Source organism: Triticum urartu, chromosome 6 (genome assembly GCF_003073215.2).
Source record: "Triticum urartu cultivar G1812 chromosome 6, Tu2.1, whole genome shotgun sequence".
NCBI classification, from domain to species: Eukaryota; Viridiplantae; Streptophyta; class Magnoliopsida; order Poales; family Poaceae; genus Triticum; species Triticum urartu.
This window is the reverse complement of record NC_053027.1, coordinates 547,009,752-547,023,553: the sequence shown is the minus strand read 5'-3', so window position 1 is coordinate 547,023,553 and position 13,802 is coordinate 547,009,752.

The window sequence follows — 13,802 nt, the reverse complement described above, 5'->3', positions numbered from 1 at the left end:
AGGGTAGCTTCTAGGGTTTAGCCTCTCTGATCTCGTGGTAGATCTACTCTTGTACTACCCATATCATCAATATCAATCAAGCAGGACGTAGGGTTTTACCTCCATCAAGAGGGCCCGAACATGGGTAAAACATCATGTCCCCTACCTCCTGTTACCATCCGGCCTAGACGCACAGTTCGGGACCCCCTACCCGAGATCCGCCGGTTTTGACACCGACATTGGTGCTTTCATTGAGAGTTCGCTGTGCCGTCGCCACCAGGAAGGATGTCTCATCCCGTCTTTAAAGACGGCACTATTGCTGAGGGAGCTTTGGCTATCGGCCAAACTCTCCGGCTAGGTGGTTTTGTTATGACCGCCTGTTCGGCCACTGCGCCGACGATGACTTCTCGGGTCATCGAAAGCAATCTTCACGTCAACTCGGAACTCACCGAGCAGTTAGATCCAATAGAGCTCTCTTCCCTGAACGAGCTCTTGGATCGCATCGCCACCCTAGGAGTCGCTACAGACTACGATCAGATTGGGCCTAAACCCGATCTGAGAGAGATCAACTCTCCCCAGGTCACCCATCACGTTGCAGTGGTGGAGGAACAATGCGGCAACCCTTCATCTATCTTAAGGACTAGCTATGTCCGGATTCCCGATCCCTCCAAGCCGGATACCCGTGGAGGGGAGGACGTCACTCAAGGCCTGAACCTAGAATCAGGTAGCGGGCTAGATTTATCGGCAAACATCCAAGAATCCAAACTTCCGAGTTCGGAAACTCCTTGGCCCCTGAGTCTCAGATTGGGTGAGGATTCGGATTCAATTCCACCCACCCACCCAAACATACGCGATCTATCCCAAATTAGGCAAGAGCCCGAAGAAACAGTACACCATTACTGGGCCAGATTCCTCCTGGTCATGAACAGGATAAAGGACTGCCGTGTGGAAGACGCAATTTCATTCTTCTGCAATAATTGCACGGACAAGGGAATCATCAATGCCATAAGTCGTCATGAAATTCCATGCTTTGCCGACTTGGTGTCCATAGTACGAAAGTACTGTGCGATGGAAAGCGCCTGGAAAACCGAAATAAAATTTTGGGATAATCTGGCCCTGAATACAAACCCAGTCCGAAATAAAAGGGTGCATTATCACAATACACCTAGGTTAACTACAAAAAAGCAAAAGCCCTCTACGGGGCAAGGAACCGTACTGGAGGGATGGCTCGACGGACCCTGGAAAATTCATAGTACAGCAGATGCAATACCAATGCACAACCTTAGAGCATGTTGGATACTCTGGTAGGTGGCCAAAAGTGGTGAGGATCTACTCCTCCCAAAGACCACAGAGCACCATCCCATGGACAACAATACAGTGTTAACAGTCTTTGAGACCTTCGCGTCAAATGATAGACGCAAGCAAACACTCCGCAGCATGGCCGAAATCTGCCACATAGCAGAAATAAATCCTTAGAGTGACACGGCTATTACCTTCAATGCCAGTGACGAACCTAAATTCCGAACAGCCCGAGCACCAGCCGCACTGGTCCTCAGTCCAATCGTGGACGGCTTTCGACACACCAAGGTACTCATGGACGGCGGCAACGGATTAAACCTCATCTATGAGGAAACTCTTCAAAAGATGGAAATAGACTGGAGCCGCATTGAGCAAAGTAGCACAACCTTTAGAGGAATTATTCCCAGTCGGGAAGCACGCTGTGCTGGAAAAATCAAACTAGACGTGGTATTCGGCACGCCGGATAATTACAGGTCTGAAGAAATCACATTCCAAGTGGCCCCGTTCAGCAGCGGATACCACGCTCCATTAGGGAGGGAGGGGTTTACAATCTTCCAAGCCATACCCCATTACAGGTACATGACGCTCAAAATACCCGGGCCCAACGGAATCATCACTCTTGCTAGCGATCCGGACATAGCACTCCGCGCCGAAAATAAGGCAGTTGCACTGGCCCTTGAGTCACTATCCGAAGCCTTAGCGGCCGAGGAACTAACTACGCTGCGCTCCACGGTGAACAGGGACGACGTGATACTCGATAAAAGATCCAAGTCCACCTCCTTTAAACCGGCGGACGAAATAGTCAAATTCCAAGTCCATCCAACGGACCCTACAAAAACAGCTTCCATCAGGGCACAATTAAACCCTGATGTTGACGCCGCACTGCGAGAGTTCCTACGCGAGAACTGGGACATTTTTGCCTGGCACCCTTCAGACATGCCAGGAATCCCACGCAGGCTGACTGAGCACAGCCTAAATATCCTAAAAGGATTCAAGCCAGTCAAGCAGGCTCTTCGATGTTTCTCCGAACCTAAGAGACAAGCCATGGGAGAGGAACTAGCCACGCTATTGGAGGCCGGATTCATCAGAGACATAAAACATCCGGACTGGCTAGCAAACCTGGTGATGGTACCAAAGAAGGACAAATCCTGGCGCTTGTGCGTCGATTTTAAGGACCTTAACAAGGCCTGCCCAAAGGATCCCTTCCCCCTCCCCCGCATCGATCAAATCATCGATGCTACCGCAGGACACGATTCATTGTGTTTCCCCGACACATACTCTGGCTACCATAAAATTAAAATGGAAGAGCCAGACCAAGCCACAATGGCATTCATCACACCATATGGCCCATTCCGCTTCAACACAATGCCCTTCGGGCTCAAAAACGCCGGCGCAACATATCAGCGCATGATTCAGACATGTCTGGCAAACCAGATCGGCAAAACAGTGGAGGCATATGTAGATGACGTGGTTGTTAAAACCAAGCATGTTGAAACTCTAGTAGACGACTTGAGGCTCACATTCGACAACCTCCGAACATATGACATCAAGCTCAATCCGGAAAAATGCGTTTTCGGCATACCAGCCAGAAAGCTCCTGGGATTCATTGTCTCCAGTAGAGGTATTGAAGCTAATCCGGCCAAAATCCGAGCGTTGTCACAGTTGGCTACCCCAACAGACCTCAAACAAATACAAAAATTGACTGGATGCGTGGCGGCTCTAAGACGCTTTATCTCCCGCCTGGGCGAAAAGGCATTACCCCTTTATCGCCTCCTTCGGTGCACCGAACACTTCGAGTGGACGGATGCCGCCACGGCCGGACTCAACGAAATCAAAGCCATATTAGCAACAAACCCAGTCATGGCCGCGCCAAACATTGGCGAACCAATGCTATTATACATTGCGGCAACTCATCAAGTCATAAGCGCAGTGCTCGTCGTCGAGCGGGAAGTGGAAGGACACAAATTCCCCCTTCAAAAGCCGGTTTACTATGTGTCCACTACCCTTACTCCATGCAAATCACGGTACCCGCATTATCAAAAGATAGCATACGCGGTATTTATGGCATCCCGGAAGCTGCGACACTACTTTCAAGAGTGTTCGATAATGGTAGCCTCGGAAGTACCACTTAACGATATTATAAACAACCGCGATGCGACAGGCCGGATTGCCAAATGGGCCATTGAGCTCCTCCCGTTCGACATAACTTACAAGCCACGGCGAGCTATTAAGTCGCAAGTTTTGGCTGACTTCATCGCTGAATGGACGGAAGCCGAACTCCCTAAAGAGTACGGCACATATTCAAACTGGATCATGCACTTCGACGACTCCAAAATGTTGGCTGGTCTGGGGGTTGGCGTCGTTTTGATGTCCCCAACAGGAGACACCGTTCAATACGTACTCCAACAACGCAGCCGAATATGAGGCCCTTCTACATGGTCTCCGGATGGCAGTATCCATGGGCATTCAACGCCTAGAGGTGCGCAGGGATTCGAACCTCGCGATATCCCAAATAAATGGAGACTTTGATGCCAAGGATCCGAAAATGGCAACTTATCGCAATGCCATCCTAAAAATGTCAGCTCGGTTCGAGGGGCTCAAATTTCACCATGTGGCTCGGGAAAACAATCAGGTGGCGGACATCCTCGCCCGCATCGGTGAAAAACGCGACGCCGTCCCTCCCAACATATTTCTGGAAAGGCTTTTGAAGCCATCCGTAGCATGGGAAGGGGACACCGGTAACAACAGTCCGGACCCGACCAAAATACCCGATACCGAACTCTCTGACACAATCGGAGGCTCCGCCACCGAAGTAACACAATCAGCCCACGAAATAATGGCCATTATTGCCCCAAGGACAGAACCATTCCTGGCCTACCTAACTAGACAGGAACTTCCGGAGGACCAAAATGAGGCACGCTGCATAGTGCGGCGATCCAAGGCCTACAGGGTCCATGAGGGAGAATTGTACAAAAAAAGCGCTACCGGAGTCCTTCAAAGGTGCATCTCCGAAGAGGAAGGGCGGAACCTTTTGGCAGAAATTCACGCCGGACTCAGCGGTCACCACGCCGCATCCCAGGCTCTTGTAAGCAAGGCCTTCCGTACAGGATTCTATTGGCAAACGGCCCAGGCAGATGCACATGCCTTGGTCCAACGTTGCGCCGGTTGGCAGCTCTTTGCAAATCAAAGCCACATGCCACCCACCGCCCTCCAAACAATCCCCTTTACATGGCCCTTCGCGGTCTGGGGGCTTGACATGGTTGGACCCCTTAAAGGGGGAACCCACAAGAAAAAATACTTATTGGTCATGGTGGATAAATTCACCAAATGGATAGAGGCTAAACCGGTTAAAACAGTCAAATCAGGACCGGTGATAGATTTCATATCCGGGGTTGTACACCGTTACGGCGTCCCCCACAGCATCATCACTGATAACGGCACGAACTTCACGGCCGACGAGGTAAAACTCTGGTGCAGCAAAATGGGCATCAACCTCGATTATGCTTTAGTCTATCACCCACAAACCAACGGTCAAGTCGAACGAGCAAATGGTCTTATAATGAGCGGCATTAACCCCAGATTAGTGCGCTCCTTAACGGAGTCTGTCATGCACTGGGTAGAGGATCTCGACTCTGTACTCTGGGGGCTGCGGACCACGCCGAATCGTAGTACCGGATACACACTGTTTTTTATGGTGTATGGCACAGAGGCAGTCCTGCCCTGTGACATAATTCATTACTCACCTCGAGTGCGCATGTACGAAGAAAGAGAAGCCGAGCTCGATCGGCAGGACAGTCTGGACACCTTGGAGGAAGAGCGCGACGTAGCCAAAGCCCGTTCCGCATTTTACCAGCAACAGGCATGCAGATACCAAAGCAGAGAAGTACGGGCCAAAACTTATAACGTTGGCGAACTAGTTCTACGGCTGCCGGATAAGAAAAGGAACAAGCTCGAGCCCAAATGGGAAGGTCCCTTCATTATCGACCAAGTTCTGACTGGTGGAGCGTACCGACTGCGGGATGTATCGACTAGTCGACTCGAGACGAACCCATGGAACGCAGCCAGGCTGATTCTATGCCTAGCACCGGACTTTATGTTAGTCCCCTCGCTTTGTCCATTTTCTGCATATGCATCATCTGTCTTGTTTCCCTTTCTTTCTTTTTTTTCTCTAGGCCTTCAAGGGTCACCTTGTGCCTCACTCATACATTACAGATGCGCTAGCCGCACTCTTCATACCTGGGGGCTTCTTTCACAGAAGCTTAAATTATTTACCTGGGCCTCACGCCCAACACATGTGTTATACTTCCGCATGTACCTTTTTTCACCATTATATGCATCGATATGACTTAAGTTTTGGCCAAGCTGGGTTGCCTGGCTCTTGTATTTATGCCCTACGTTCCCGTTAATTCGGCTAGGGCATAAGGGGAGTACCTCTGCGATTGTTACCGCCGGGTCAGTCGGACGTGTACCTCAGACTGGGTGAAGCCGAAAGCTAGCGTTCTTAAGGGAATATTCGGTCGGTGAACAAAAGATGACTTTTATTTATTATTCATATCTTCCCCCAGATGCTTTTTCTGTGCTTCTTGTCGCAGTCCGGACATGCACTTTAGGGCATGCTTACCCAGGGAAAGGAACCCTTAACAGAACTATTCTCCCTGGAAGATGTTTCTTACTACCCATGTAATATAACATAACTAGTTGGGCACTTGTCTGATAAAGCACTAATGACCCCTACACCTGGTCTCCACACATGCCCCAGTTCTTACATAACCGGGAGGGTATTCGGATACACTCCGGACTTTCGGGTCCCGAGGTTGAAGCGAAAAGGTCCGCCATGACAAACGATCTATAATCTGGCTAGAAGGAATTATACATGTCACATTAAAATTACATAGTCAATTTGACTGGTTGAACTCCTCTTCAATACCATCCAATAGGCTGTCTAGTCTACAGTCCTGTTGGGAATACTTTGCGGCCAATTCTACTTGGCCGTACACTAAGCTCACAGGGATCTCCTTCCCATCGGGCGCCACAGGTCCGACTTCGGCCATGTGGTTCGGGTCAGCCTTCATGTACCGTGTCTTCACCATTGCCCAGGCTTCCCTGGCGCCCTGACGGTAGGCCGATCTCTTCCATAATCAGAAGCGCCGCCGCGCTCCCTTTAGCTTTTCTGCAAGCTCTCCAAGGCCTTCGGGTTTGGAGAAGGATGGCCAGAAGGCCTGGGCGACGCCTTGCATCACCTGCCGAACTCGTTCGTGCAGCTGTGAGAGCTTGGGAAGAAGTTCACCCGTTGAACCGGGCATTTCCTTGGCAGGACGACCTGTTAGCATACCTACAGACATAACTCTATCAGCCAGCTTCCTCGCCGAACTGTTTTTCAAAGTTCGTTCAAGCACTTACCACGTCGAAGCCGCCGATTTTCCTTAACAGAGTCCGACAATTAGGCACGAACATCTTGTAGTTCCACGCCCAGCTTGGTGTTGGCATCTTGGAGATCATTTTTCTCCTACCTCACCCTCGTAAGCACGTTCTCACCGGCCTTCAGCTGGCATTGGAGCTGTTGCTTATCCGGATTTACTCCAGTATCATCTGCAATTTTATCGTCAGATCTACATACACGCCGCATTCTATATGATACTTATCATTTGAAGGATATGTTACTAGAGGGGGTATCTTTGGGCTCCCCTGCTGCGGCCAGTGCGGCCTGAAGTTGGGCTTTGCACTCTTCCAGCTCCTGGGACAGTTGAGTATTCTTTTCGGTAAGAACCTGCATAACAAATGATCCTTAAATCAGTTATCCTAACTGTTTCAAGTCTCAGGGGCTACTGATATATATAATCAACAAATTTTCTCACCCGTATGTCTTTTACATACTACTCCGTGGCTCTGGCTAGACCATTTTGAGCGGCACGGAGGTGCGCGTCTCCCGAGTTGAAGGCATTCAATGCCTCTTGGGAGAAACAAGCATCACGAAGAACAGTCCGGCGACGCCTATGGTTCATGGCACTTTCCACCTCGGAATGGGTGGCGGATAGTTTATCCGCATCCTCTGTCAGAGGAGCACCCGGCGCACGCCTCGTATTCGTTCCCACCTCCGAATCCGGCCTTGGTGCCTGGCTTGTGGAGGCGCGATTGGTAGCCTCTCCGGGTATAGTCCGGCAAGCGCTCTTTTTCCTAAAAAGAAGGCATGGGCGTTAATATGCCTCTGAGAATAATGTCTTGCAATAAAGACGACGCGCCGTACCGCTGCGCCGGTGTCTCAATCCGGACTGCGGGTCTTTTCAGCCTGCCTGGCCTCGCGGCCCCTTGTTGGCCAGTCGCCGCAAGCTCGGCCTTCTGCCTCGAGGACCTCCACTGCAAAACATGGCTGTTATACGGCGATCAAAAACACGCAAGGACGGATCCCTTTTTGAAGTGCTGGGACTTCGGTCTCAGTCACCTGTGAGGCTAGAACTAGCCCAGGGTAATCATCCGTAATGGCCACCAAAGCATTATCATTGCTCGATTGGTAAAACACCCCATCGATCAGCTCCACGGATATGTCCGGATCCTCTTGGGAGGCCGGGTGAAGGGATCATCCAGGGTCCTCGGGTTGTGGAGGGGGGTTGTTTATCTCCCTTACAGCCTGGCGCAGTTCCTGCGTGGAAATCGCTAGACTGAGTACTTGACTGCGGAAATATGAAACGGATGGGCGAGAAAAAGTCTCCACTTACCTAGCTCGGAGGATTGTACATAGAAAATCCGCCCCGCGGGTTGACACGAGGGAATTCCTCCTCTTCTCCCTTGTACAAAGTGGATAAGATCTTTATTAGATCAGCAACCAATCTCGGCCCTTTACGGCCGTGGCGGGTGGCGTCATCCTCCCCGTTGAAATCCCACATGGGGTAGCCTCTATACTGAAGCGGCTGCACCCCTCGCATGATGCATATGGCCACGACCTCGATCATGGTCAATCCAGATCGAGCTAAAAAACTTATCCAGCTCATCAGGTAAAGAATGTCCCTGTCATCTTCCTCTAGGGAGCTCCGTGGACGCCAGCTCCGGCGCTTCTTCAAAGGGGCGTTGTCGAACTCAGGAAGGCCGATCCGAATAGGATCCGGGAGGGGGACGTCTTCTATATAAAACCATTTTGAAGGCAAGTCTTCGGACGTCTTCTTTGGGGTCCCGGACAGGTATCCGGTCCCGGCAATGCGCCACACTTTGGCTCCGCCCACTTGATATATTGACCCCTTCTGAGAATGGGGCACAAGGCAGAACAGGTTCTTCCACAAAGCGAAATGAGCCTCACAGCCCAAAAACAACTCGCAAAGGGCTACGAATCCCGCGATATGCAGCATGGAGGCAGGCGTAAGGTTGTGCAACTGGAGGCCGTAGAACTCCAGGAGCCCCCAGAGAAACGGATGAATTGGAAATCTGAGCCCTCTTACCAAATAAGGGACAAGGCATACCGCTCTCCCCTGGAGGGATTGGGAAGGCTCTCCGCTTGCTCTCCGCCATTATAGGTGGCAAGCCCGGCTCGAACCGGGACCAAGTACACCGGGGGAAGAAATCCCTTGGTCTGAAGCATCACTAATTTGCTGCGCGGGACGGAACATCTCTCCCAATCTCCAGGCTTGGAGCTAGGGGAGCGAGAGCAGGAGCTGCGTCGACCGACAATGATGGAATGGATCTCTTTCAGGTGCGCTCTGATGAAGGCTCGCCAAGGAAGGATGGTGTGATTTGGATCTGAATCCTCGTCTTTTTAATAGGCGGCTCATCTACACAGCTAGGGGAGTAAATATGAAAACACCCGGACTCTTCACATTCGCTCGACATGTGGAAAGTGGCCATTATTGGGCGTGGAAGCCAAGGAGTGCAACATTCACAAGAAACCGGACACTATTTCGACAGGTACACATAATTTGGAGAGGAACCCGCCTTGCAATGCTGAAGAAAATACTGCGCGCCGGACTCATCGTCATTGAAGCCTGGTTCGGGGGCTACTGAGGGAGTCCTGGATTAGGGGGTCTCCGGACAGCTGGACTATCTCCATTGGCCGGACTGTTAGACTATGAAGATACAAGATTGAAGACTTCGTCTCGTGTCTGGATGGGACTCTACTTGGCGTGGAAGGCAAGCTAGGCAATACGGATATGGATATCTCCTCCTTTGTAACCGACCTTGTGTAACCCTAACCCTCTCCGGTGTCTATATAAACCGAAGGGTTTTAGTCCGTAGGGCAAAAACCATAACATACAATCATACCATAGGGTAGCTTCTAGGGTTTAGCCTCTCTGATCTCGTGGTAGATCTACTCTTGTACTACCCATATCATCAATATCAATCAAGCAGGACGTAGGGTTTTACCTCCATCAAGAGGGCCCGAACCTGGGTAAAACATCGTGTCCCCTGCCTCCTGTTACCATCCGGCCTAGACGCACAGTTCGGGACCCCCTACCCGAGATCCGCCGGTTTTGACACTGACAGTGTACATCATGGATATTGGAGACATGATGATCTTCGTGCTCCACCATGGACATGCAGGGAATTTTCTCTTCCTTACTTTCATTGCTGCTAAACCAGATGACCAATTTGATGGATAGGTTGTGCCCTGATGGGACGCACAACCTCACATGTCATCAAAGTGAGGTGAATGTCACGGGCCTCTCGATCCAAGCATGAGTGGGTGAGGAGGGTGGAAGGGGGTGTTTGGAAAGTTGTCTTTGTTTGCTTACGGTCGGGCCATTGTGTTTCATGCCCTTGTGTTGTGCATCGCTTTTATCCGGGTCCTAGCTTCCCAAGTTTTTAGTGGCACAGATCACATTAGTTGACCCCGATCCTCCCTTTCTTGCTTGCACAGGGCAGCAGCGGCATGCTACCTCTTAAGCACTGCATTGGTTTTCCCTTGAAGAGGAAAGGGTGATGCAGCAAAGTAGCGTAAGTATTTCCCTCAGTTTTTGAGAACCAAGGTATCAATCCAGTAGGAGGCCACACGCATATCCCTCGTACCTACACAAACAAACAAGAACCTCGCAACCAACACGATAAAGGGGTTGTCAATCCCTTCATGGTCACTTACGAGAGTGAGATCTGATAGAGATGATAAGATAACATTTTTGGTATTTTTATGATAAAGAGTAAAATTAAAGATTGTGAAATAAAAGGTAATAGAAATAGCTTGTTGATGGAAGATTAATATAATGGAGAATAGACCCGGGGGCCATAGGTTTCACTAGTGGCTTCTCTCAAGATAGCATAAGTATTATGGTGGGTGAATGAATTACTGTCAAGCAATTGATAGAAAAGCGAATAATTATGAGAATATCTAGGCATGATCATGTATATAGGCATCATGTCCGTGACAAGTAGACCGACTCCTGCATGCATCTACTACTATTACTCCACACATCGACTGCTATCCAGCATGCATCTATAGTATTAAGTTCATAAGAACAGAGTAATGCATTAGGTAAGATGACATGATGTAGAGGGATAAACTCAAGCAATATGATATAAATCCCATCTTTTTATCCTCGATGGAAACAATACAATACGTGTCATTTCCCTTTCTGTCACTGGGATGGAGCACCACAAGATTAAACCCAAAGCTAAGCACTTCTCCCATTGCAAGAATGATCAATCTTGTAGTGTCATGGAATTGTCACGGTAGATGTCCTAGTGAAAGGACTTAGTCGTGGAGCCATCACAACTAGGAAGCTTAAAGGGGTTAATTGGGACAAAGTACACGAGAGGTTTATACTGGTTCGAGCCCTGGCGGTGAAGGTAAAGCCTAGTCCAGTAGTTGTGGTATTGCTAGATTTCGATGACCAAGGAGCGGAATACGCTAGCTTGGCTCTCGATCTATTGTTTCTTGCCCAAGCCGCCGTCGGGTCGTCCCCTTATATACACGGGTTGACGCCTGGCGGCCTACAGAGTCCCGACCGGCTCATATAACGTGTCCGGCTCGGTGACTTCTTTTACATGCGTTACTTTACAAGTCTTAGTGATACATGGCGGTTTACAATTATGGGCTTTAATCTGCCTCTGGGCTTGAGCACGCTACAAATCTTATAATGAACCGTCGCCTTGTATCCTCGTCGGGATTCTTTGAGTAACCCGCCATTAAGGTTGACCCGGCCCCTCCTGGGCGGGTCATACCTAGTAGTCATATCCACAACATCAGGCCCCGGGTTGATTTGAACTTTGTTCTTATCAATATCTAACACTTAGACGAAATTCATATTCCGCCTTTTGTAAAAGCTCTGTAACCCGCCATGATGTGATCTTCAGAAAATTTGGAAATCTACCTTGGCGTCATCTTTAACGGATCCTTATCTTTAAATGCTTTCTGAGAATCGAGGCGTCCATTTAGCTGGATAATCATCATTTTGGTCTCCCCTGATTTTCGCACCTATCTGTTCACCTATTTCCTTATAAATAGGCATGACCGGTCCTTCTTCTTTCTTCTTCTTCCTTATCTCGCCACCTCTCTGCCTCTCGAGCTCCACCGCCGCCGCAACGCTCACCGTCGTCCTCAACGTTGGCCGCTGCATCACCCTGAGCTCGTCCAGAAAAAACGGTGGTGATCCCCCGCAGTAGCTCTGCATCTGTAAGCTCTTGCTTTTTCACCCCTTAGATCTGCATTAGGATTCGTGAGTTTTCTTTCTTGTGTTCTTCACTATTCGTCGTAGATTCCTTGCAACTTCTCCACCGCACCCTCTTTTGATCTAAGAGAAGTGTAGAACCTATGCAGCTGTTGTTTTACATCCATTTTAGATGCTAGCAGATCCCTTTCTCTTGTACAAATGCCTCTTTACAGCTGACAAACTCCTCTGTGCTGGTTTTTTAGGTCTAAATTTATTTTTCTTTTCTGAACCATCTTGATCCAGAATAATAACAATAGCTTGTGAAACTTGTTTGTCTCAACACTTAGCCAATTCTATTTCTGGCAACCTTCGAATATCTTTAGTCATGGTGGCTTATCACGCCGGCTCACTTTTCCTTTATATGTCACTAGCCCTTACTTAAGCCACCATTACTCATATGTACTATCACCATTTAACTTGTAATTCCACCAATAATTTGAACCGGCATATTACTTTCTTTTCAGTTTGCCCTTTTTTCATCATGCCGTCAAAAGCGCCAACGGTCTACAACTGGGTTCCTTCCACAGTCACTGAGGACACCTTGAAATATTTTGTCACGGTCGGATATTTGTCGGCAGAGACAATTATGTCCTATCGTGCTACTAACCCGGCCGTAGAACAGCCTCAACCCAAAGACGGTGAAGTTATATATCATTTTTACTGACCACATGAATCGGGGTTTTTCACCACCCGTCTCAAAGTTCTTCAAAGACGTTCTGCATTTTTTCAAGCTTCACCCACAAGATCTTGGACCCAACTCCATATCCAATATCTGCAATTTTCAAGTTCTCTGTGAGGTATATCTTCAAGAAGAACCGACTGTGGAGCTCTTCAGAGAGTACTTTTATTTGAACCGCCAGAATGAGTGCACCAACGGCCCTAGCTTGGAACTTGGCAGAATCTCGATTCAGCGCCGACAGGGTGTAGTCTTACCAAGCCATCCCAAAGATTGGAACCAAACTTGGTTCTATTGCCAAGACATATCACCAGCTGATGAAAAACCACTGCCGGGTTATCGCGTGGAGCGTCTTGATTTGAAGTTTGTGCTCCCTGACAAGCTTACTACTGCTGAACGCAAGAAGCTTATCCCATCTATCAAAAGGATTCAAGCCTTATTGGGAAATGGCTTAACTGGAGTTGACCTAATCCGTTGCTGGATCGCATGGCGGGTCATCCCTCTAAGCCGCCAATCCAAGTTGATGTATAAATATGGCGGAGGCCCAAATGATTCTCTGCGTCATAGCTATGTACAACTAACTGAAGAGAACATTGTTGCAATGTCAACCATCCTCGTGAATGGCAAATACGAGGAATGCAGTAAGGTTGGATTAAACCCCTTCTGCAAACTTAACCTGGCACCAGAGGTGAACCCCCTTGACCTCCTTGTTTGTTTTCCTCAGTAGTTAAATACTTGCATGGCTTTTTAACCTATTATTTGCTTACAGGCCAAATTTGATTTCTGGAAGGCCAAATATTATCATGAAGCTGCCAAGAAGGCTAGAGCCGCTGCCATAGCCGCCAAGAGAACGACCCGGAAGCCCACGAAGAAGAACACTGCATCTGACATGTTCCAACTGGATGATGTTTCTGAGTCGGCGGTAGCCCTTAACTCCCTTGGCCAGTTTTTTAACAACCTTATTGACACTGACTATTGCCAGGACGACACGGGAGCCAGCCAGGCCATAGAAGAAGAGGTAACTATTTCCTCCGACTTAGCCCCTTTTGCCAAGACAGAAACTTTGACTGGTAACCTGGAAAGTAAGGTTTTCGCACCCTTTGGCTTATTTGGCCCCTCATTTTCTTTTGAAAAAGCAGCAACATGAGAGCCACCGTCAGGCCTGGACTAATGACGACAATGGACCGCCCTCCGAATTACAAAAAACTCTTCAAAAACGCCAG